Source organism: Microtus pennsylvanicus, chromosome 14, assembly GCF_037038515.1.
Source record: "Microtus pennsylvanicus isolate mMicPen1 chromosome 14, mMicPen1.hap1, whole genome shotgun sequence".
In the NCBI taxonomy this organism is placed as follows: Eukaryota; Metazoa; Chordata; class Mammalia; order Rodentia; family Cricetidae; genus Microtus; species Microtus pennsylvanicus.
Window position 1 is genome coordinate 31,890,187 of NC_134592.1, and position 25,087 is coordinate 31,915,273.

The following is a 25,087-nucleotide window of genomic DNA, read 5'->3' on the forward strand; positions in this document are numbered from 1 at the left end:
GTGTGGCGAGAGGAGCAAGCGTTGGCAGTTTTCCTGGGGTGACATATGTAAAGGGGGGGCGATCCTATTTGCAGCTTTCTGCATGGACTCATTCTTAGTGCTCTCTGGTTTCTGCTGCTTCCCGGAACTCTTTTGTTTTCTTCCACTCGGGAAATAATGCTAGGGTGCAAGTAAATAGACTAAGGTTTGGAGGCCTGGACAATGAGACCCTGGGAAGGGCCGTCTAGATTTATTGCTTCCCTTATCTCTTAGTGCTGGTGATGTAACCCAGAGCCTTGAGTATGCTAGGCAGCACTGATACAGCCTTACCTCAGCCATGTGGATTTATAAGAAATCTCAGGATTAGCCAAGGAACTTTTGTGTTAGCCATTAATATTCAATGACTTCCCCTTTCTCTCCACCAAAAGCTTAGTCTCTTTACATTTTTTGTTATATTTTTAAATTGTGTATTTGTGTGCAGACATGGCAACAAGTTTCTTACTGGACAAGACATTTCATTGTTTCTGTTTTGTTTTTGAAGTACTGGAGATCAAAACCAGGGCCTCACATACACTAAGCAAATATTCTACTATTGAGCTGTACCCTACACCTCTCTTCACTTGTTTGTTGCTACCTTATGCTTTTATTTCTTTTCCTTATTTTTGTTAATTATTTTTTAAGGTGCTGGAAGTTAAACTCATGGCTTTGTATGTGCAAGGCAAACGTTAAACACTGAGTTTTAGTTCTAGCCCTAAAAGTACTTAGGATGATTCCTGGGCATCTTAAATTTTTTAAACGTTATTTATTTATTCTTTTTGTTTTTCAAGATAGGGTTTCTCTGTAGCTTTGGAGCCTGTCCTGGAACTCTCTCTGTAGACCAGGCTGAACTTGAACTCACAGAGATCCACCTGCCTCTGCCTCTCTGAGTGCTGGGATTAAAGGCATGCACTACTACCACCCGGCTTTACTACTAATATTTTCATTTTTTATATGTATGAGTGTTTTGTTTATATAATATGGGCACTGTGTATGTCTGGTACCCTCAGAGGTCAGAAGAGGACATCAGATCCCTTGGAACTGGAATTACAGATGGTCTGAGCCACTGTGTGGGTGCTGGGAATTGAACTTAGGATTTCTGGAAGAACAAGTGCTCTTCAATGTGGAGTCACCTCTCTAGCACCCCCACCACCAGCATTATTGCTCTTTAGTATAAGAATGTGTTAAAGTCTGGAGATACTGTTGCACACCTTTATGCCCAGCACTTGGGAGGCAGAGGCAGGCAGAGGCCAACCTGGTCTACAAAGCAAGAGCCAGGAAACTTGCTGTCAGGAACCCCCCCCCCCCCTAAAAAAAAAGACTATATTACTTAACTTTCCTCACCACTGTGACAAATTCCCAGAAAGAAGGAACTGAAGGGAGGAGGGGTTCATTTGTAGTTTATAGCTTAAAGGGAGATATAGTTCATCATGGCAGGGATGGCATGGTGGCTGGGGCTCCTTCTATAGCAGAAGGAACCTGTGTTGTAACTTGTTATATCTTGTCAGATTGTGAAGCAGAGAGCTTGGACTGGAACTGGGGTTAACCTGTATAGTCCTCAAGACCTACTGCCTAGTGACCCATTTCCCTCAACAAGGCCCCACTTCCTAAAGGTTCTACAATGTACCCCAAATAGCATTGCTTGGATGCCAAGTGTTGAAGCATAGAGCCTCAGGGACATTTTACATCCAAACTGCAACGTTTTTTTTTAATCCTTGTTCCTTATAGACTCAGGTACTATCTTATAATATGAAGTACATTTAGTTCAACCTTAAGAGTCTACATAATTGTGATAGTATCAACAGTTACTAAAGTCCAAAGCCCATATTTTGACAGAGGTGTCTGTCCTGCCTGGTACCACAGCCATTCAGTTCCAAAGAAACACACAGAGGCTTATATTTAATTATAAACTGGTTGGCCTATTAGCTCAGGCTTCTTATTAACTCTTATATCTTTAACCCATAATTCTTGTCTGTGTTAGCCACGTTACTTGGTACCTTTTATCAGTGAAGCATTCTCATCTTGCGCCCTCTGTGTTTGGGTGATGACAGCAGACTGAGCCTTTCTCTTCCCAGAATTCTCCTATTCTGGTCGTCTCACCTATATTTCCTGACTGGCTACTGGTTTGTTGTAAGGAGGGAGGCTGCTTGTTGGTCCTGGCTGCTTGGCCTCGAAATAATCACACAGAAACCATATTATTTAAATCACTACTTGGCCCATTAGCTCTAACTTCTTATTGGCTAACTCTTACATCTTAATTTAACCCATTTCCATTAATCTTGTATTGCCACATGGCAGTGATTTACTGGGTAAAGTTCCAGTGTCTCTCTGACTCTGCCCTTCTTTCTCCCAGCATACAGCCTAGCTTTTCCCACCTAGTTTTGTTCTTCCCTACCATAGGCTCAAAGCAGTTTCTTTATTCATTAGCCAATAAAAGCAACACATAGACAGAAGGACCTCCCACACCACTGGCCAATCAGCATTTTATTAAACCAACACAAGTGACAAATCTTTATAGGGTACAAGACCATTGTCCCACATCACTTTTTAAAGTAAGAACTCTGAGTCTAATCTCCTTTGTTTAACTTTTTTCCTGATCATTATCCATAACAAATTGTAACCAACACTCTAAACAAAGACAAATATCCATAATCCATTCATCTGTTGTCAGAGGCTGCTCGTTTGTTTCCGGCCTCTCAGACTCGAAATAACTACACAGAAACTGTATTATTTGCAATACTGTTTGGCCAATAGTTTATACAGCTTTCTAGCTAGCTCTTATATCTTAAAGTAACTCATTTCTTTTAATCTATGTATTACCATGTGGCTGTGGCTTACCGGCAAGATTCTGGTGCATCTGTCTCCTGTGGTGGCCACATGGTGTCCCCTTGACTCCACCTTCTTTTTCCTAGCTTTCTATTTAGTTTTCCTGCCTAGCTCTATTCTATCACAGGCCAAAGCAGCTTCTTTATTTAATAAAAGTAACACATATACAGAAGGACTTCCCACACCCCCTACAGTCCCTTCTGATACTTAAGGCAAACTCTTAACTGTGAGCACCTACAGAATAAAAATAGGTTGCATACTTCCATTGCACAGTGGAGGAATGAAGTTAGCATGAAGAAATTGACTGAAGTAAGACTAAAACTCATCAGGGCAAACTACAAATCCTGTAACTTTATATCTGGCTTCTGGGTTTGGAATTGTGTACTCCATTGGATTGGAGCTCTGCCCTTAGTTCTGTCACCTGTAGTACATGTGGCCTTTCTCTAGAGCTGGCTCTTCTCAGTACCTGTATGTAGTCAGATTTTCCTTTGGGCAGTCATCTCCCAAATAATGACAGAGACTAATTATAATTAATTATGAAAACATATCCTATAGCTTACTCTTGTTCCTAACTAGTTCTTATAACTTAAATTAACCCATTTGTATTAATTTACATTTTGCCACGTTGTGTTAACCTCTCTTCCATCTGGCACCTCCTGTTTCCTCTCTGTCTCCTGGCATCTCCTTTCTTCTTCCCAGAGCTTTCTTTTCCCAGAAGTTCTACTATACCTCCTGCTAGCTATTGGCCATTCAGCTATTTATTTATTTATTTTTTTGGTTTTCTGAGACAGGGTTTCTCTGTGGCTTTGGAGCCTGTCCTGGAACTCCCTTGGTAGACCAGGCTGGTCTCGAACTCACAGAGATCCGCCAGTCTCTGCCTCCCAAGTGCTGGGATTACAGGCGTGCGCCACCACCGCCCGGCTCCATTCAGCTATTTATTATACCAGTCATAGCAGTGCATCTTCACACAGTACAGATACCCACAACACCTGTAGCTTTCCTTGTAACTCCTAAATACTAGGTTTCCATTGCAATTTAGGCTTCACCCTCAAAGTGTCACATATCACCTTTTCAGGGCCTGGAAGAGAGAGCCTTCTCTATTTACATATTGCCTGGCCTCATTGTGCCCCTCCCTCCTGGAACCTTAGTACAAGCATGCCTCCAAAATCAGCACCACCTGGATGGTGCCAGATTCTGTTGCCAGCTCAGCGTGTAGCTTGGTTTCCACATGTCATAGTTGTAGTAGTTTCCGAGTACCTGGGTGGATGAGTCCTAAGTGGCCCTGTTGGATCAGGGCAACACTGCTCTTGCACTCTGTTCAAACACTCCCTCCCCCTTTCCAGGCACTCTTCTTAACTGAAGATTTTCCAAAGGAGTTTCCACTGTTATACCTCAGAGCTTCCTGTGGGTGGGCTCTTGCAAAGCGTACTGAAAAGAATTCTTTTTCCTCAGTATGATCAGTTTAATAACTGATAATGGACATTTGTCCATATTCACCTCGTATGCAGCCATAAATGTTCTTGTGCTTTTCTCCTTGTCAGACTAAATACTTTTTCATGTCTTTCTGCTCCATTTTGGCTTAGTTTCACTGAAAACCTAGTTGAAGGCAACCAGCAATAAACATGCCACAGCCTATATGCTATGCTGTGCTGAAATTTTCTCTGCCAAACGATTAATACATTTTGAATTCAATCTCACTCAAATTAATCAGGATATAGAATATAGCCAGATTTTTTCCAGAATGTAAAGTGAATTGGACCTGTAGCTCAATTCCTTTTATCTTTTTCTCCCTCAAAATTTCATGAGTCTCTATTGTCTGCATATCCAATGACATTCTGTTTTTCCATACAATAGAACCTGTTAAGCTCTGTTGACAGCATTTCAAGACTTCTTGGCTCGCTGATTTGAACTCTTTTCCACATTCTTTCCACAAGTTAGTTTCAAAGACCCATGAACCGCACAGTCAGGCTTATTACAGCAACAGCCCCATTCCTGGTACCAATTTCTGTGTTAGTTAACCTTTGTCACTCTGGAAAACTAAGGTAGGAGAGATTCATTTTTGAGTCATGGTTTAGTGGGAATGCAGTCCATCTTGTCAGGGAAAGCATGGCTGCTAGGGCTCTGTCCATGGTGATGGGTGCTTTTGGCATGACTTGTTGCATCTAGGCAGACCAGGAATAGAGAGAGAACTTGGCCTGGAAATGAGGCTAAACCTACCCCTAGGAACATATATCATCCAGCTAGGCTGGACCTCCTAAAAGTGGAACAATCTCCAAAAACAGTGCCACCATCTGGCTACCAACAGTTTAACATATGAGCCAGTGAGCAATGAATTCATCCAGAACACATTGTAGTTTTTGGTATTCCTTAATTAAGATAAATCCCCCTGTTCCCTTCTTAAAACAAAAAATCAAATCTGGAATTTTACAGAGCCACAGATTAGCCTGGTTATTATGGAGGCTTATCTGTGTCTGCCATATAGTAAAACTTGAAAAGATGTGACTTGTGTTTAGATGAAACACGATAAAATGGGCAAAATCCAAGTTTTATAACTGTATAAACAAATGCTCTTTATCTTATTAATTTATGGATTGGGTAGTTTATTAACTCCCAAACTCAGTTTTTTTTCTGTCTATAAAATTGATAGAACAGAGTATCTGTTCTATACTTATTACTAAATTTTTGTTGATAAATAAAGGAGAGGCATTTTGTAATTGCCTTGTTTGTGGTAAGTAAGCATTGAATACATGATATTGGTAAGTTGTTATAATCAAAACAACTTTAGACTTGCAGACTTCTCTTTGTAAGGTGGGCTAGTATCCCAGATAATGTAATTATATACTATTTGGCAGTTAGGAAAAAGTGGACTTTAGCATTTTACATATGAAGCTGGAGATGGATAGTAGTTAAGAACACACACTGCTTTTGTGGAGGACCAGAGTTCGGTCCCTATGTCAGGCAGCTCATTACCTCCTGTAACTCTAGCTCTAGGGGATCCAGCTTTCTTTTGGCCTCTATGGATGCTGCACTCATATATAAACATTCATAGATGACAAACACATGTACACAACTAAAAATGAAATCTTTAAAAAAGAAAACTTACATTTTAAAGCACTTAACTGTTGTCTTGTGGTTTTGGCACTTTTGTTGACTTGGACTATAAAATTCAAGGCAAATTAGGCCAGTATTTTATTGTGTAGTTAGAGACTGACTCTAACTTATAACCAGATCTTCTTCCAAATAAATAAGTTTTTGATAACAATGGGAAGGAAATATTAGCTCTCTTTTCAGAAAAAAAGCTCAACATTATATTAATGACTTTATTAATGTCATTGCTTTTATTGCATGATTTCATAAGTAAATGGTTTTATTTATTTGCTTGTTTTAAATAGAGTTTTGCTCTGTGGCCCTGCTGGTCTGGTACTTAATGTTTAGTCCAGGCTGCCCTTGAACTCTGTAGCACTTTTCCTGTCTCAGCATTCCAGGGTCTGGGGCAATTAGATAAACATACATAAAAAGTTGCACTGGGACCCTGTCCTACCTATACACAAAAATTACCTCAAAATAGGTCATAAATGGTAGAAAATATGAAAATATATATAGAGATGTGTTATGAGAATATGTAATATAGCAAATGTATAGAAAATTCTCTATAGATGGTAGAAAAGATTTGCAAATTGTGTCTGGTAAGAGACTTATATCCATAACATATAAAGAAATTTTAATTTTTTTTTTTGGTTTTTCGAGACAGGGTTTCTCTGTGGTTTTATAACTCATAACAATGAAAAGACAATTCACTTTTAAAAGATAATCAATCCATTGATAGAATCCAAATAGACACATTTCTTCAAAGATACAAAAGACCAATAAACACATTAAAAATTATTAACATTATTAGCCATCAGAGAAATGCAATCTGCTTGGCATATATTAGACTGTCTATCTACTTAGCATTTGTAAGAGTGGTCTTACACATAGTGGCACACACCTGCTTGTAATCGAAGTTCTAGGGAGGCTGGGAAATAACTTCAGCCTGGGCAGTGTAGTGTGACCTACAGTGTAGAGTAAAACAAAAAATAAATACTACTATTCAGTGGTAGTCTTGCATGGATGAGGCCCTGGGCTTAATCCCCAACATGGCAGGGAGGACAGAACAGTAACAAACACAGGTGAGGATGTGCAGAACCTGGGCCCTTCAGCGGACTGTCTGTGATGGGGCATAATTGCAGTCCCCAGACTTGGGAGGTGGAGGGAGGAGGATAAGGAATTCACGGTCAGCCTCTGCAATATAGTAGAGTTGAAGGGCAGCCTGGGCAGCATGAGAGTCTGTCTTAAGGCCCTCTGCACATATCTTACAGACATGTAGCTTGGTTTCGTGTGGGAGCAGGGGTTGTCCGTTGCCTACTTTTGGGACCCTTTTCTCCCACCAAGTTGCCTTTCTAGGGTTAATAGGAGAGGCAGTGCCTAGTCTCACTGCAATTTGATATACCATGGCTGGTTAATACCCATGGGAGGCCTGCACTTTTCTGAAGAGAAACTGAGGAGTGAATTGCCGGGGTTCGGGGGGGGGGGGGGGCGGACTGCAGTTGGAATGTAAAAACAAAACAAACAAACAAAAATAAGTACAAAAAACACCAAAAGGAAAAGAAAACAAAAGAAAGAAATTGAAATTTCTATTCTCATTGCCTGTGGGAATGTGAATGATGCAACTGCTTTCTAAAACTCCACAGGGTTAGACCTGTGAAACCACTCAATGGATAAAGCACTTGCCACACAAACCTGACACCTGAGTTCTATCCCTGGAGCCCACATAAATATTTCCAGAAGGGAGCAACCAACACACACACAAAACCAAAACCCTTACCATATAATCCAACTATACCACTACTAGATACATACCCAATAGAAATAAAAACACATGTCTGCACAAAAATTAATATAGTGGAGCCAAAGAGATTTTGCTACTCTTTGCTACAAAGAGTGTTTGCTACTCAGGGCTGGAGAGATGACTCAATGGTTAGCATTACTTGCTGCTGTTGCCCAGGGCTCAGGTTTGGTTCCAGCACCCACATTAGGCATTTACAACTGTTAACTCAGTTCCAGGATGTCCATTGTCCTCTGGCCTCTGTGGTGACCTGCATGCACATGTACACATCATGCAGACACACACATAAATTAAAATAAAAATCTTTAAAAAGTGCTTGATGTTCTTCCAGAGTTCTGTCTGCAGCAGCCACTGTAGGCAGTTCATAACTGCCTATAATTCTAGTTCCAGGGACAGATGTGCTCTCTGGCTTCCTTGGGCTAAACATATGAGCAATGGGTCTGGTAAATGACACAGTGGAGAATGGCACTTGCCCTGGAAGCCTGACAGTCTGTCTAGTTTGATCTCAGGAACTCATGTAAAGGTGGAAAGAGAGCTGACTTCATAAAGTTGTTCTCTGACCTTTGTGCTCCCACACGTCCTATACAGGCACGAATAGCAAACTTTTTCTTTGTTTTTTTTTTTTTAAGTAAAATATGGACTGAGGAGATAGCTCATCAGTGGTAGAGTACTGACCTAGTATTTGTGAGGCACAAGAGTTGATCTCTAGTACTATCGAGAAAAGAAAAAAAATAAATATCTTTCAACATGTGAGATTTACTTGGCATTTTGAAGGAAACCTTTGTTTGTAGAACTCTCTTCTTGAATTAGAGTTAAGAATATATTTATCATATATTATTAAAAGTACACATACATATTTACGTGTGTATATATGTTATATAATAGATACAGGTTTTTTTGTAGTGCTGGGGATCAAATCCAGGGCCTTGTACATTTTAGGCAAGTGTTCTGTCACTGAACTATGTTCTCACTGCTAAATGGGAGATTTAGTGTTTCCCATATGATTTTTTAAAGATTATTGTTATTTTTTACATGTATGGGTGTTTTGTTTGCACATTGGATTTTGCACCATGTGCATGCAGTGCCTGTGGAGGACTGAAGAGGATGTCAAGTCTCCTGAGACTGGAGCTGCAGGCAGTTGTGAGCTGCCATGTGAATACTGGGAATCTCTCCAGCCCTGAATGAATATTATTTAAAATATTTGCTACCATAATGGGGAGAAAGTAACTGATTTTTGAATTTTTTGTATATTTGATGAATTCAGCATTGTCGATCATTCAGTGATAGAGCCTGAGCTTAACCTGGGTTCAATCTTCAGCTCCAAAAATATAAAATAAGAAAATAAGATCATTAACTTTTAAGTATTTCCTTTTAGTGATGGAAACAGCCACTTTTTTTAAAACTAAATCAGTCTAATCTGTAATTACAGTGTAAATATTTGTCCCTATATCCACAGACAAGCGAAGTCTTCACACCTCATCAAGGACATTTCTCCTTGCAATAAATGGAGAGCGTTACAGAAAAACAAAACCAATCAAAATGCAGAGTTGTATAGTCCAGTCCCAACTTTCATATCTGCAACACAACTCCTGTGCCTGAGGCTCAGGGGACCATTATAGAAAGGGGGCGTACATGTTTGTGTGTGTTTGCATATGTACGAAGGCCAGAAGTACATTCTAGGTATCTCATTATCTACTCTCTACTGTATTTAAACATTTTTAATTTTTTTTTGTGCATATGGGTATTTTGTGTATGTCTGTGTACCACATGCATGCCTGGTGCTGGTGGAGGACAGACGAAGGTGTTGAATTTCCTGAAACTGAAGTTACTGATAGTTGTGAGTACTGGGTGCTGGGAATTGAACCTGGATCCTCTGGAAGAGCTGCTAGTACTCTTAACCACTGAGCTATCTCTCCAGTCCCATCCCTTACTCCATTTTTGAGACAGGGTCTCATGAATATGGAGCATCTTAATTCTGCTACACTGGCTGGCCAGCATACCCCAGGGGCCCTCCTGTTTTACCTCCTCAGTGCTAGAATTGTTGGTATGTACTGTCATGCTCTGCTTTTTACATGGGTGCTAGGGATTTAGACCCAGGTCTTCTTACATGCACAACAAACACTTTATTGTGACTGAGCCATTTCCCAAAGTCCTAAATATCTTAACAAGTATATTTTATTGCTGCATATGAATCTAGACTTACTAACTTGATCTGTAAGAGCAAGGCTAATTTATAATTTAAAATGAACACAGTTATTTCAAGTAAATGACTTTTCAAAGTTTCATGCCACGGGGATAATTCATATTGAATTTTGGACTTAAGCATTTGCTGTTGACTATTGGGGACTTTGGTAACTTAAATGACAAAATGAATACTTAAGGCTGTGTTATATAGAGTTCCTTTTTGAGTTTTGTATATTCAAATGAGGAGAGATGAATTTTTTAAACTATTATCTAGTATTGTGATTTAGGAAAGGCAGAATGTATTTTTATCCCCTTTAAAGAGGTGTCTATGATTGAGCTTTCTGATAAATTATCCTACTTGCTTATTTCTTCAGCTGAAATAATAAGACATAGGATTTCTCTTTTCCTATTACATCAAACCCAGAATGGGCCCTTGGCTTTATTTTTGTTTTATGCTGTAAGTTGCTGTGTGCATATAAGTTCTTGGAACCATGAGGGTGTTTGTATCAAGTCAGAAACAGCATAATACTTTTTAGAACGTGAAGTTGATCTGCTAGTGAGAAATAAAAACAATTCAGTATGCTACCCTATATCATATATTCGTTCATAGAAAAAATGAACTTCAAATAAATGTTTGTCAGAGGGTGAGTGACTGCACAAGAGCAGAGGCACTGTGGGAGCTAGAGACATGACCTAGCAGTCTAGAACACTGGCTGCTCTTCTTTAACTCCAGGAGACCTAACAACTTCTTAGGTCTCCTTGGGCACCAGGCACTCATGAGGTGCACAGGCATACATGCAGACAAAGCACCCATGTTCATAATTTTTATTGTTGTTGTTTTTTTTGAGACAATGTTTCTCTGTAGCTTTGGGGGTACATAAAATTTTTTTAAAGTAGGTTGTGTGTGTGTGTGTGTATAAAAGAGTACAGGTACTTTGATTAAACTGAGGTCTTAGAAGATTCTTTTTGTCTTCACTCTCTCCATCCTCCTTTTCTCCTCCTCCCTCTTCTCCGCACTTTCTTCAGCAGTTTTGCATGGTTAAATAATAGATAATTATTTGGGGCTATGCTCCTACAATGGACCCCAGCAGACAAGGCTCTTTAAACAGTCCCTTTCTCGCCATGCTTCACATGTAGAAGTCAGAGGACAATTGGGGGTCAGTTGTCTCCACCATTTGAGTCCCAGGGATCAAACTCAGGATGGCAGCTTGGCAGCAAGTATATTTGCCCCCAGAGCCACCTTGCCACCCTCAGTGACACCTTTTCAGGGTGTGTGATGGATGCGGGCTGGGGCAGGTGCTCTGCCGCAGCGCTGCTTCCCAGGCCAGTGTCTTGTCAGTTTCCCCTTAAACTGCTAAGATTTTAAAAAGAATTTATGGTAGATTTTAGGAATTATTTGGTTCTCTAAAAGATTCATTAGAATTCTGATTCAGAGTATCTCAGCTATTAAAGGTAATTAGATACTTTTGTCTGGGTTATTCCTAAAATTTTCTTTATTTTTCAGCATTTTAAATGTTTCCTTCTTTTTCAATATAAGATGTATTTTTTCTTTTTTTTCTGTGTGTGTGTTGTATACACAAAGGTCAGAGATCAACTTTGGATGTCTGTTCCGGAAGATTGATCCATCTTGTATTTTGGGGCAGGATGTCTCACTAGGATCTGGAGTTTACCAGGTATGTTAGGCTGCTGGCCACCTCCCTAGCTCTCAGATTATAAACTTGCGTGGCTTTTTATGTAGGTCTTAGGCATTGAAATCAGGTCCTCATGTTAGTGCGGCATGCATTTTACTAACTGAGCCATTTTCCCAACCTGCTTTCTTTCTCTTTTTTTTTTGTGGTTTTTGTTTGTTTGTTTGTTTTGTTTTGTTTTTGAGACAGGGTCTTAGCTATGCTAGAACTCATTCTGTATACCAGATTGGCCTCAAACTCAGAGATCTGCCTGTCTCTGCCTCCCAAGTGCTGGGATTAAAGGTGTGGGCCACCACCATCCAGCAGGTAAGATTTTTGTTATCATATTTAGGTTCATGGTATCATGAAAACAAGCATAGCCTAGAGGCCACAATGAGACCTCAGTTTTCCCAAGACCTTTAGTTTTTGTTTTATTTTTGTTATAGTTGTTGTTTTGACAGGGTCTCTCAGTGTAGCCCAGGCTGGCCTTGACTTGTTATCTTTTTGCCTGTATTACCCAAGTGGTGGGATTATATGTCTGGCATGGGCCTAGTTCATAATGGGGACAGTGTTGCTGGTATAGACCTTGGAGGGTATGAGTTTTGCTGCTGTAATGATTGTTACAGCTTTGGTATTAGGGTCCAGCTTTGGTGTTCAGTGAGCAGGAAGGAACCAGAAACCTCACAGAAGGTATGATGCAGCTATGTTGATCTCTTTAAAACATGCCTGCAGACCTTCCTGTAGGTGAGCAACCTGTTTATACTCACTTGATCATGTTCTCAATTTTGTTTTATGTTTAAACACAAAGAGAATTTTATAAACATGGTTTTTAATAACGCTGCATTTTCTAAGAATGCAACTACTGTGTAACCTGAGGACAAACTGTACTTTGTTTTGTTCTGGGCTTTACAAGACTTGTTTGCTTCTTAAGAAATCTTACTCTCAGTGGCCTTGTTCTGATTGTCCCATTCAACTCATTTGTCTCACTCTTTAATTTTGGTTATCATATTCATGGCAATTTGATAATATATAAGTACAAGCATTTATTTCCTTAATAATACAAACACTGGTTGGCCATACCTGAGTACTTACATATTAAAGTTATTGAGGTGGAGATTGCTTTCCATTTTTGTTCTTAAACGATATTAGGCATTAGATCGTTGTTTTGCAGTATCTCATCATACTTCCCAAGCTCATGATTTTCAGGGCTCCTGCTGCAGCCTCTGTAGCACCTGGGGACCACAGGTGCATGCCATTGTACCTTATATTAATCTTTAGGATAGGGGACTGGAGAGATGACTCAGCAGTTAAGAGCATATACTGCTCTTGCAGAGGATCCAAGTTCAATTCCCTGCACCGTGTCAAGTAGCTCATAGCTACAAGTAACTCCAGCTCCAAGGGCATTCCATGCCTCTGGCCTCTGTGGCTGCCTGTACTCGACATGCATGTACCCACACAGGGGCATGCACAATACATGTAAAAATAAAACATTATCCAGGTGGTGGTGGCACATGCCTTCTATTCCAACAATCAGGAGGCAGAGGCAGGAGGATCTCTGAGTTGGAGGCCAACCTGGTCCATTGAGCAAGTTCCAGGACAGTCAGGTACGTGGAGAAACCCTGTCTCAAAAAACCAAACTAAATAAATGAATAAATAAGCAAAACTTCAGAAAATTGATGATGGATGGATTTTCTGCTTATATAGTATTTTGACTTTGTGCCCTTTGTAGGAGAAACATATACTAAACTGTATTTCTATAGTTACAGGGCAGTTCAGGGTACTTTTTTAGAAAGAAATAAGAGGTCCTCCTGCATTAATAGGTGCCTATCCATTTTTCTCCTTCCCCTCCATTCCTCTTTTTCCTTCTTGTTATAAAATGTTTTCTATGTTCGCAAAAACATGGCACTGCTTATAGAAGTAATGAAGCATGTAATAAAACTCCAAACTGTCTATGAGCCTGTGTGTTGCCCAGCCTAAGAAACAACAGTGCCATTTTTCTATATTTCTCTTGATTTCCATTCGTCTTAACCACTAGAGGTTAAACTATTCAGAATTGTGCTTTGATTTTTGTTATCAACCCCTTTCTTTTATTTCAGAACCATATTATTTAATTTTATTGTCTTAAAAGATTTATGTTTAAGTGTATGTATGTCTGTGTCTATATGTATGCCTGTGCACTTGAGTGCAGGTGACTGTGGAGGCCAGAAGACTCCTTGGAGCTGGAGTTACAGATGGTTGTGTACCCTCAGATGTTGGTGTTGGGTACTGGATGTGGGCTCTCTTCGCAGTTCATGCTTGTAAACACCGAGCCACCTCTCTAGCCTCTAGTTTTGCTGATATTAAAATTATATCATGGAGGGGGCTGGAGAGATGGCTTAATGGTTAAGAGCATTGCCTGCTCTTCCAAAGGTCCTAAGTTCAATTCCCAGCAACCACATGGTGGCTCACAACCATCTGTAATGAGGTCTGATGCAGACATACACACAGACAGACTATTGTATGTAAAATAAATATTTTAAAAAATTATATCATGAAACAATATTATATCTACTCAAAGATTTTTGTTTACTTTCTTTTAGTCAGTATTGTGTTTTTAAGATTCAGCTACATTGGCCTGAAAGTGTAGCTCTATTGGAAGAATGCTTGCCTAGCATGCTTGAAACCTTAGGTTCAATCCCTAACACTACATAAACCATAATAGTACAGACCTATAATGCCAGCACTCAAAAGGGAGAGGCAGGAGGATCAGGAGTTCAAAGTCTTCTTTGGTGACATAATAAATTTGAGGCCAGCCTTGGCTACATGAGACTATCTCAAAAACTGGTTTTCCAATTTATATTGATATATGTTACTGCAATTCATTTTTTCAGAGCGATGTATTGTCAACTTCAATTCATTCTCCTAAAGGTGAATTTTTTTCCTATTTGGTTGCTATCACACATTTTTTGTTACATCTTCTGTTGTGGAATATTATTTTAAGATGTGTTACATTTGTTTATGCTGTGGAGCATTTCTTTTAATGATGCAAAGATGTGTTGCATTCTTTTATGCTGCATTTGTTTAACTCTGTGAAGCTGTGTTGCTTTGCTTGCCTAAAACACCTGATTGATCTAATAAAGAGCTGAACAGCCAATACTGAGGCAAGAGAAAGGGTAGGTGGGGCTGGCAGGAAGAGAGAATAAATACAAGGGGAAAAAGAAGGATGGGGAAGCAAGAGAGATCAAGGAGCTAGAAAAGAAGAGGCCGGCCAGCCAGCTAACCACGGAGTAAGAGTGAAAGTCGGATTACAGAAGTAAGAAAAGGAAAAAGCCCAGAGGCAGAAGGTAGATGGGATAATTTAAGTTAATAAAGCTGGCAAGAAACAAGGCAAGCTAAGGCCGGGCATTTATAAATAAGTCTCTCCGTGTGTATTCGTCTGGGAGCTGTGTGGTGGGCCCCTCCAAAACACCAAAAGAGTAAATTGAAACAACAGCCACAGTTTTCAGGTACATATGGACGAGAATTTTTCTTCTACAATGAATTAAAAACTTTTTTTTTCCCAGTAGGCATTGTCTGTGTAGTAGCAGGCTGTCCTCAGACTTGTGACCTTCTCACCTTGGCTTTCAGTCTGAAATGCTGGGATTGCAGGCACACACTATGTTGAATTATAAATGTTTTTGACTGATTTCTTCTTTACTCATGGAGTTAAAGCAAATTGTAAGTTATTATTCATTGTGCATGTGGAATGCACTGATTTTTTCCCCCATAATTCCTCTCCTTAATGCTTGTTGCAACCTAAATAATTTCTTTTTAAAGATTTCACAGGTGATTTTACCAGTTGAAGATAGATGTCCTGGTATTCTTTGGAGAGAGAATGCTTTGAGTTGGCACTCTTTTGCTGCATAAGTTGTTAGAGGACAGCATCCCAGGAAATTTGTACCTAAGCTGCAACATTGCTCCCGCACCTAGAAACTTTCAGTTCTTGGGCCTAGTGGAGTTTCAGCTAGGCCTGTATTTGGATTTAGTTCTTAAGTATCTCTGTTTATTTGATGAAATGAGTTTCTGAGATATGCCCTAAGTAGGTAGGGTAAATACCAGAGTCACACCATTCTTTGAGGCTGTGAGGGGCAAGATAGCATTGTTTTCAGGTCTGTATATGTTTGTGTGTATTTGGCATTCCTCGGGCACTCTCCAAGCAGAGTAGGCCAGCTGTCTGGGGAACTCTAGTGATCTTCCTGATGACTCCCCTCCAGCACTGGGAATACAAGCATGGGGCCCCATGTCCAGGTTTTTGTTTGTTGGTTTTTTTGGTTTTTGTTTTAGTTTTACTTGGCTTCTGGGGACCAAACTCTGGTCCTTATGCTTGCCTAATTCTCTTTTTGAGACAGGTTCTCAGTATTAGCTTGGGTTGTTCTCCTTCCTAGTGTTGGGTGCACTTGTGGAGGTCAAGGACAGTTTGCAAGAGTTACTTCTTTCCTTCCACCATTTGGGTTGTGGGAATCAAATTCAGATTGTCAGCTTGGCAACAAACACCTTTACTTGCTGAGCCATCATGCCAGCCCCTATTTGAATTTTTGAAGCAAGGTCTCACATATTCCAGGGTAACCTCTAACCTACTGTAGTCAAGAATGACCTTGAACTTCTGATTTTGCAATCTATTTTTTCCAAGAAGGTTTCTCTGTGTAGCCCTGGGCATTCTTTTGTTTTGTTTTCTTTTAAGGAAAACAAACTATCTTTTTTCATTAAACATAACAATCCAAGTTCCCACTCTCTCCTCCCCATTCTCTCCACATACTTTTCTACCTCACCCCCATCCACTCCTCAGAGAGGGTAAGGCACTTTGCTTTGGGGAAGGTCCAAGCCCTCCTTACTGTATCTAGGCTGAACAAGGTATTCATCCAAAGAGAATAGGTTCCCAAAAAGCCAGTACAAGCAGTAGGGAAAAATCCTGGTGCCGTTGCCAGTGACCCCTCAATCTGCCCAAGCCATGCAACTGTCAGCTGCATTCAGAGGAACTTGTTTGGTCCTGTGCTTATTCCTTCCCAGTCTGATTGGTGTTGGTGAGCTCCCATTAGCTCAGGTAGACTGTTTCAGTGGGTGTACCCATCATGGTCTTGACTTCTTTGCTCATATTCTCATTCCTCCCACTTTGGGAGCTCAGTGCCTTGACAATTTTTTTTTTTTTTGGTTTTTTTCAAGACAGGGTTTCTCTGTAGCTTTGGAGCCTGTCCTGGAACTAGCTTTTGTAGACCAGGCTGGTCTCGAACTCACAGAGATCCGCCTGCCTCCTGAGTGTTGGGATTAAAGGTGTGCGCCACCACCACCCGTCCCTGACTATTCTTGAACTCAAACCACCTGCCTCTGCCTCCTGAGTGCTGGGATTCAAAGTATCTACCACCACCAAATCCCCTACTATCTTCACCTTGTAAAAGCTGAGATTACAGGAGCCATTTACCACCTCACCTACATACCAGGTATTTACTAGGTGTTTATGTGGTGCTGGAGATTGAACCTAGAGTTACTTAGGCAAGCACTCTTATCAAATGTGAAACATCCCAGCCTCTGGTATCGATTTTTCAATATAAAAACTAGACAGAAGTTTCTTTCCCACCCAGTCTTGTAGCCGTTCAGTCCCAACAAAACAAACAGATGCTTATATTAATTATAAACTGTTTGGCCTTACAAACTAAATTAACCCATAATTCTTGTCTATGATTAGCCACATGGTATAGTGCCTTTTCTCAGTAAGGCATTCATCTTGCTTTCTCTCTATCTGGCTGGTGACTGCATCACTTGCCTTTCTTCTTCCCAGAATTCTTAGTCTGGTTGTCCCACCTAAACTTCCTGCCTGGCTACTGGCCAATCAGTATTTTATTAAACTAATAAAAGTGACAAATCTTTACAGTGTACAAGAGCATTGTCCCACAGCAAAAAACCTTTGTACTTATGCTAAGTTAGTTTGCTTTTTACTGATTTCTAAATAATAGGGCTCTTACTTCTTTTTTTTTTAATATTTATTTATTTATTATGTATACAATATTCTTTGTGTATGCCTGAAGGCCAGAAGAGGGCACCGGACCTCATTACAGATGGTTGTAAGCCACCATGTGATTGCTGGGAATTGAACTCAGGACCTTTAGAAGAGCAGGCAGTGCTCTTAACCTCTGAGCCATCTCTCCAGCCCGGGCTCTTACTTCTTTATTCCTGGTTAAGTTTAGATAAGATGTGGTAGATGGAGATGTTTGTTTGTTCTTATTTTTTGTATTTGTCTTAATTAAAGTCTCTTGAAGTGGGTATTTTGATTGGTATTTCTGTGGTACCAGTTATTTTATCCATTTCTAGTCTCTAAATCAAATATTTGTCTTTTAATTGCATATAATCTTTGTGTTCTCTCTCCTTCCTCCCTCCCCCTTTGCTTTCACAAGTAGTGACAAGTGCTCTGATGTCATAATCTCCCTTCCTTTTGTTAAGATCTGAATGCACTTTTCATTTTGAAGACCCTAACCATACCCTCTACATTTGTGTGTACACGTTCTTTCTGGACGTGTACATACTGAAGTTCTTTATGTTCTGAGTTGAGGGGATCATCTGATGTCTACTTTGTTCTTTCTACACAAACTATTTTAGTATATGTATGTGTGCACGTGTGTGTGTGTAGGTACATGTGTATGGAGGCCAGAGATCGGTGTGAGGAATCTTCCTTCTTTTTTTTCTTTTTTCCAGACAGGATCTTTTGCTGAATTAGAGCGACTGACTAGAAATGTTGGCCAATGGGCCCGTCTCCTACTACAGATACCTGACACAGCCCTGGCTGGCTTTTTATGTGTATGCTTAGGGTCTAGATGCTTCAGATCTCATGCATTTCTCCAGACCCGCTACAGAGTTTGACTGGCTCTGTTTTCTTTTTGAAAACAAGTCAGGTTCCTGGACTTAGGAAATTTATGATGATTTTTTTTTTCTTTTTAGGAAAGAAAATTGTGAAGTCTATGCAATCTTAGCTAAAGAGCCTTTGTCTTATTTTTTATTTACATGTGTTTATGGGTTCATGAGTGTACACATAGGTATGTGCAGGTGTTTGTGGAGGTTAGCGGGTTTTGTTTTGTTTTTTGTTTTTGAAATGACAATAAAGAGGCTTCACATATTTTGCTGTTACAGAAACAGAAGGGAAATGTTGTCATGGAAGAATGTGAAATTTATCTCAGAATTGTAAATGTCTACTTTTGGTGTTAAGTTTGGTTAAATACATGTCAGGTATTCTAACTAGCACTGTGGTTTCTTACATTTCTGAAAAGCAATTGTCGTGCCTATTATCATTTCTTTGTGGTGTTTTTTTTTTTTTTTTCTTTTCAAGACAGGGTTTCTCTGTATTTCTGGAATCTATCTTGGAACTTGCTCTTTTAGACCAGGCTGGCCTCGAACTCACGGAGATTCTCCTGACTGCCTCTCTAATGCTGGGATTAAAGGTGTGCACCACTATCGCCTGACTTCTCTAGTGTTTTATTACTATATTTAGTCTATTTTATAATGCAGCCATTAAAATTGAAAGTAAAGTATCAAAAACATTAGTCTGTTGAAGAATTAGGCCAAATGAAGAAACAAACTGAAACACATTGTTGTCTAAAACTAATTGCAAATTACACTTGAAGTTGTTTTGGTAGTGGAATGAAGTTCCGCTGTTGTTCTCCTTTTATAACTTATCTGAGAGTAGGTGGCTGTGCAAAACAAATTGTTAGTGCTACTCAGCTGTTAGCTCTGCTTTGTTTCTCTCCTTTCAGGACACATGAGCCCTTTCTGTGTACTTGTAAACTCAAGGTAATGAAAGAGAGCTGGGATTCAGCTCAGTGGTAGGCCCCAGATTCAGTTCTCAGTACCCCAAAAGAGGAGAGGAAGAAAATTACAAATACCCCACATCATTATCAGTAATAGTATTTTGTAGTACTGGGGACTGAACCCAGGGCTTTTTGTGCATGTGCATGCTGAATAAATAAATATTCATCCCCTGGTTAACTGTGTCAGTTCAGTGTTGCCGTGCCACATTAGAAGGTCTTTGAGAGCACTATGGATTTATCTTTAGCCCACATAATAAAAAGCTCTATGTTCTGCTAACAAAATTATTTGCAGCAAATGTTTCCAGTTTTGGAAAAAAATCTGAGTTATATAAATAAAATTAGTTTAAAGAAATAAAGGGCTTTACAGTCAGGTATCCTGATCTGTTTTATTATTTATTTTTTTAAGATCAAACAACTATTTTTTATTGAAAATAAATTTTTCATACAATATGTTGATTACAATTTCCCTTCCCCAACTCCTTCCCATCAACCCACTATCATTAGAAAAAGAATAAGCATCTCGAAAAAAATAAAAATATTAACAGTCTCAGCCCCACTGTTTAGTAGTTTTGTGATCTTGGAAGTTCCTAAACTCACTGTACCTCAGTTTTCCTAGTTGCAAAATGAACTAATGTATTAATACCTCATTTTATGAGCCGTCAGGATAAAGGACTTAACTCATAGAAATTGTCTAGGAGAAACTGTCAACTAGTACCCAATAAATGTTAGCTGCTGCCAACCTTTTTATTCTGAAACAACACCATTATATCATTTATGATAAATTTGTGTTGCTTCTTAACACAGGCATATTTTAATTCCAGTGTGATGAATGTGGCTAATTAGACTACATACTAAAAATTACTGTTGGGTAAAAGCCCTAAGAATGTTTACTTTCAGATTTTATACCGGCTAGTGTTCTGTTAACTTGAAACAAGCCAGAGTTGTTTGAGAAGAAAGAACCTCAATTGAGAAAATATCCCCACTAGATTGGCCTGTGGGCAAGCTTGTTCACAGTGTGTTTTCTTGATTAATGATTGATGTGGGAGGGTCTAGCCTACTACAGGTGGTGCCACCCCTAGGCCAGTGGTGAATAAGCCAGGGAGGCAAGCCAGTGTGTAGTGTTCCTTCATAACCACTGCTTCAGTTGCTGCCCTGACTTCCCCACATGGGCTAAAGCTGAAAGCTGAAATAAACCCTTCCCTAAATTGCTCTTTGGTCATGGTATTTATCACAGCAATAGAAACTCTTAAGATAGAATTCATAACTTTTTTGTTGTTTTGTTTTGAGACAAGATCTTATATATATAGCCTAGACTGCCTTTGAATTCACTGTGGAGTTGAGGATGACTTTGAACTGATTCTCCTGCCTCCATCTCCATTGTGCTGGAATTATAGGCATGGATCACTTGATATATTGAGACAGGTTCTCCCTCTGTAGCTCTGGCTGGCTTGGAGCGTACTGTGAAGTCCAGACTGGCTGTCCCCCACTTGGGTGTGGTATCTGATCTAATGCCTGTAGTCCCAGCAGTGGACTCTTACAGCTGCTTTGACTCTGTCACGACATTTAAAAAAACAACTACTACTATGTTGTCTCTCATACTATAATGAAAGGAGAATTTAACCTGGGAAACTAGTAACGGCAACTCATATTAAGCACAGTTGAAACTTGATACATATTGTCTTGTCATACTTGGCTCCTGTTTAGGTGAATTTCTGGATTTTAGGAATTGCTGATTTAATCTTCTCTTTTAAAGAAAGAACTGCACCGAGGGGTGTATCAGAGCTCTTAAAGCAGAGTAGAATAACAACTGAGTCTAGACCCAGACCCTCCAAATTGTAATCCTATCTCCTCAGTTTCCATCACATGAGATTTGTGGTATAAAGAATCAGGCACAGAAAACCCATGTCTTAATTAGGATCAGTAGTTGCTCGTAAGAAAGTAGAGATGGGGCCAGGTAAGATAGGCACACCTGTAATCCTAGTACTTGGATCACAAGGTTTAGACTGGCCTGGGTTCATAAGGAGACAGCCCTAAAAAAAAAAACAAAACAAAAGAGTATTCCCTCTCTATTTTAACATGATCTGACTCCCATTCTTAGTGAAACTTGTCTCTGTGTGCCTTAAGAGGCTGTTATTTTCTTTCAGCCTGTACATTTTTATTTATTGCATATTGGTGTGTGCATGTGTGTACATGATAGGGGTGCGTACCACAGTGTGCATGTGGAAGACAATGGGAAACTGGAGAATTGATTCTCTGATTCTACTGTGGGTTCAGGGATTAAACTCAGTGGAAAAGGCTTGCACTTTTTCCGCTGGGCCATCTTGCCAGCTGCCTTTTCAGTTTATGGAGGTAGATTATAAGGGATTGAAATTAAAAAGAGGTATCTATATTTAGAATTTTCTTTCCTTGCAGTTTTCAGATTTTGGAGCCCAAGGAACATTTTCCAGGGGAGATTGCCAGTACAGCCACTTTGGCAACCAAAATCTTGATACATAGCCACAGACTGGAATATTGGTGGGCCACAGTCCTCAGAAATCTTCTTCATACAGGTAGGTGGAAGACAGTGGGAAATGGAAACATGGGTTATTAACTGCTGGAAAAGTCCTTCCTACCTGTTTTTTCTAAATTCCATTTTATGTGTATGTCTGTGTACCATGTGCATGCCTGGTGCCTGATGAGACCAGAAGAGTGCAGTCCATCTCCTGAAACTGGAGTTACAGATTATTTTGAACTACCATGTGGGTGCTGGGAATCATACCTGGGTCTAGAAGAGCAGCCAAGGCTCTGAAAGACTGAGCTGTCTCTCTAGCACTCTTCCTATTTTTTGTTAGATTAACTAGTTAACTGTCTTTACATTTTTTTAAGAGAATTTTTTTTTAAGATTTACTTATTATGTATACAACATTCTGCCTCCATTATGCCTGCACGCCAGAAGAGGGCACCAAATCTCATTACAGATGGTTGTGAGCCACCATGTGGTTGCTGGGAATTGAACTCAGGACCTTTGGAAGAGCAGCCAGTGCTCTTAACCGCTGAGCTGTCTCTCCAGTCCCCTGTCTTTACATTTTTAACCTTTTTTTCTTGGTAAAAACAAAGCATCCAACTCTTAAATAGTGGGTAATATACTTTTTGTGTTATAAAATATTTGTGAAGATATTAGTGGTAAAACTTAGGGCAGTTTTGTGTTTTTAGCATTTTCAAATGTATTTATGAACTTATATGACAGTTATGGATTTTCTTACAAATTATTGTAGATTTAGTATTTTTTAAAGCATCAATCTATCATCAATTATCTATTTTTTGTTTGTTTGTTTGTTTTTTCGAGACAAGGTTTTTTTGTAGCTTTGGAGCCTGTTCTAAAACTAGTTCTTGTACACCAGGTTGGCCTCGAACTCAGAGATCCACCTGCCTCTGCCTCCTGAGTGCTGGGATTAAAGACGTGCACCACTACTACCCAGGCCCGTCTCTCTTCTCAATAAACTCCACACTCAAGCTCTCTCTGCATAGCATATTCTGTCACCTGCCTTGGTCCTCCACCCTGAACTGCCAAGGTCTCACTCATGCAGTATCTTAGCAACCACAGCTCAGCCAACACAATTTTTATTTTTATTTTTTTTCTATTGATATTTATTGAGCTCTACATTTTTCTCTGCTCCCCTCCATGCCTCTCCCTCCCCTCTTCAATCCTCCCTCTAGGACCCCATGCTCCCAATTTACTCAGGAGATCTTGTCTTTTTCTACTTCCCATGTAGATTAGATCTATATAAGTCTCTCTTAGTGTCCGCATTGTTATCTAAATTCTCTGGGATTATGGTTTGTAGGTTGGCTTTCTTTGCTTTATGTTTAAAAACCACCTATGTGATAATTGTCTTTCTGTGTCTGGGTTACCTCACTCAAAATGATGTTTTCTAGCTCCATCCATTTTCCTGAAAAATTGAAACTGTCGTTATTTTTTTCTGCTGTGTAATACTCCACTGTGTAAATGTACCACATTTTCTTTATCCATTCTTTGGTCTAGGGGCATTTAGGTTGTTTCCAGGTTCTGGCTATGACAAACAATGCTGCTATGAACATAGTTGAGCGCATGTCCTTGTGGCACAATTGAGCATCCTTTGAATATATATCCAAAAGTGGTATTACTGGGTCTTGAGGAAGGTTGTTTCCTAATTTTCTGAGAAATTGCCACACTGACCTCCAAAGGGGTTGTACCAGCTTACATTCCCACCAGCAATGCAGAAGTGTTCCCTTTTCCCCACAACCTCTCCAGCATAAGTTGTCATCAGTGATTTTGATCTTGGCCATTCTTACTGGTATAAGATGGAATCTCAAAGTTATTTTGATTTGCATTTCTCTGATGACTAAGGATGTTGAGCATTTCCTTAAGTGTCTTTCAGCCACTTGAGATTCGTCTGAGGAGAGTTCATGTTTAGTTCTGAACCCCATTTTTATTGAATTATTTGTTCTTTTGATGTCAAGTTTCTTGAGTTCTTTGTATATTTTGGAGATCAGTCATCTACCCAATGTGGGGTTGGTGAAGATCTTTTCCCAATCTGTAGGCTGCCGTTTTGTCTTGTTGACCGTGTCCTTTGCTTTACAGAAGCTTCTCAGTTTCAGGAGGTCTCATTTATTAATTGTTTCTCTCAGTGTCTGTGCTGCTGGGTTATATTTAGGAAATGGTTCCCTGTGCCAATGCATTCAAGTGTACTTCCCACTTTCTCTTCTATAAGGTTCAGTGTGTCTGGCTTTATGTTGAGGTCTTTGATCCATTTGGACTTGAGTTTTGTGCATGGTGATAGATACGGGTCTGTTTTCATTCTCCAACATGTTGACATCCAGTTATGCCAGCACCACTTGTTAAATATGCTTTCTTTTTTTCATTTAATATTTTTTGCTTCTTTATCAAAGATCAGGTGTTCAAAGATGTATAGATTGATATCCAGGTCTTCTATTCAGTTCCATTGGTCCTCCTGTCTGTTCTTATGTCAGTACCAGGCTGTTTTCAGTACTGTAGCTCTGTAATAGAGTTTGAACTCAGGGATTGTGATGCCTCCAGAAGTTCTTTTATTGTACAAGATTGTTTTGGCTATCCTGGGTTTTTTTGTTTTTCTATATGAAGTTGAGTACCGTTCTTTCGAGGTCTTTGAAGAAGTTTGCTGGGATTTTGCTGGGCATTGCATTGAATCTGTAGATTGCTTTTGGTAAGATTGTGTGTCTATTTTGTTTTGAGATAGGGTCTTACTCTGTAGCCCTGGCTGGCCTACAATTCATTGTGTAGTCCATGCTGGCCTTTAACTCACGGCATTTCACCTGCTTATGCCTCTTGAGTGCTGAGATAAAAGGTGTGCGTCACCATACCTGGCAGGCATGTTTGTTTTGCTTATATATGTCTGCAATTTGATTAAGATTCTTGATGGGTTTGCTAGTCCTCATTAATGTGGTATGAGGTGAGGTAGCTAGGGATATGACTCAATGGCTAAGAACTGGAATCATTTGAATGCTTGTTCGCTCCTGTGTCTGGTGCTGAATGCTGACTTGGCCAAGTCCTGAGCTTGGGCTGTTAGCCAGAACACCTATACTACACTTCTCCTTGTGACTGTTTGGCTTTCTCACAGCATGGTTCCTAGACTCAAGAAAGAACATTCTGAGAGAGGAGGATGAAGGCACATGATTTACTTTACTTAGCTTGGAAGTCACATAGTATT

At 39.8% G+C, this 25,087-nt stretch overlaps 1 protein-coding gene across 17 annotated transcripts in view; it reads left to right on the plus strand.

The window, feature by feature from the left end:
* Positions 1–25,087, plus strand: part of Numb (NUMB endocytic adaptor protein) — a 123,101-nt gene that overhangs the window by 4,432 nt on the left and 93,582 nt on the right. For 10 of the 17 annotated variants that reach the window (XM_075948587.1, XM_075948577.1, XM_075948586.1 and 7 more), the window contains exon 2: positions 21,798–21,934. The gene's annotated coding sequence lies outside the window, so the exon portion shown is untranslated. Of the gene's footprint in view, positions 1–11,492; positions 11,584–14,447; positions 14,485–15,129; positions 15,274–21,797; positions 21,935–25,087 lie in introns of those variants that run through there. The other 7 variants (XM_075948592.1, XM_075948579.1, XM_075948594.1 and 4 more) reach the window with 3 other exon arrangements.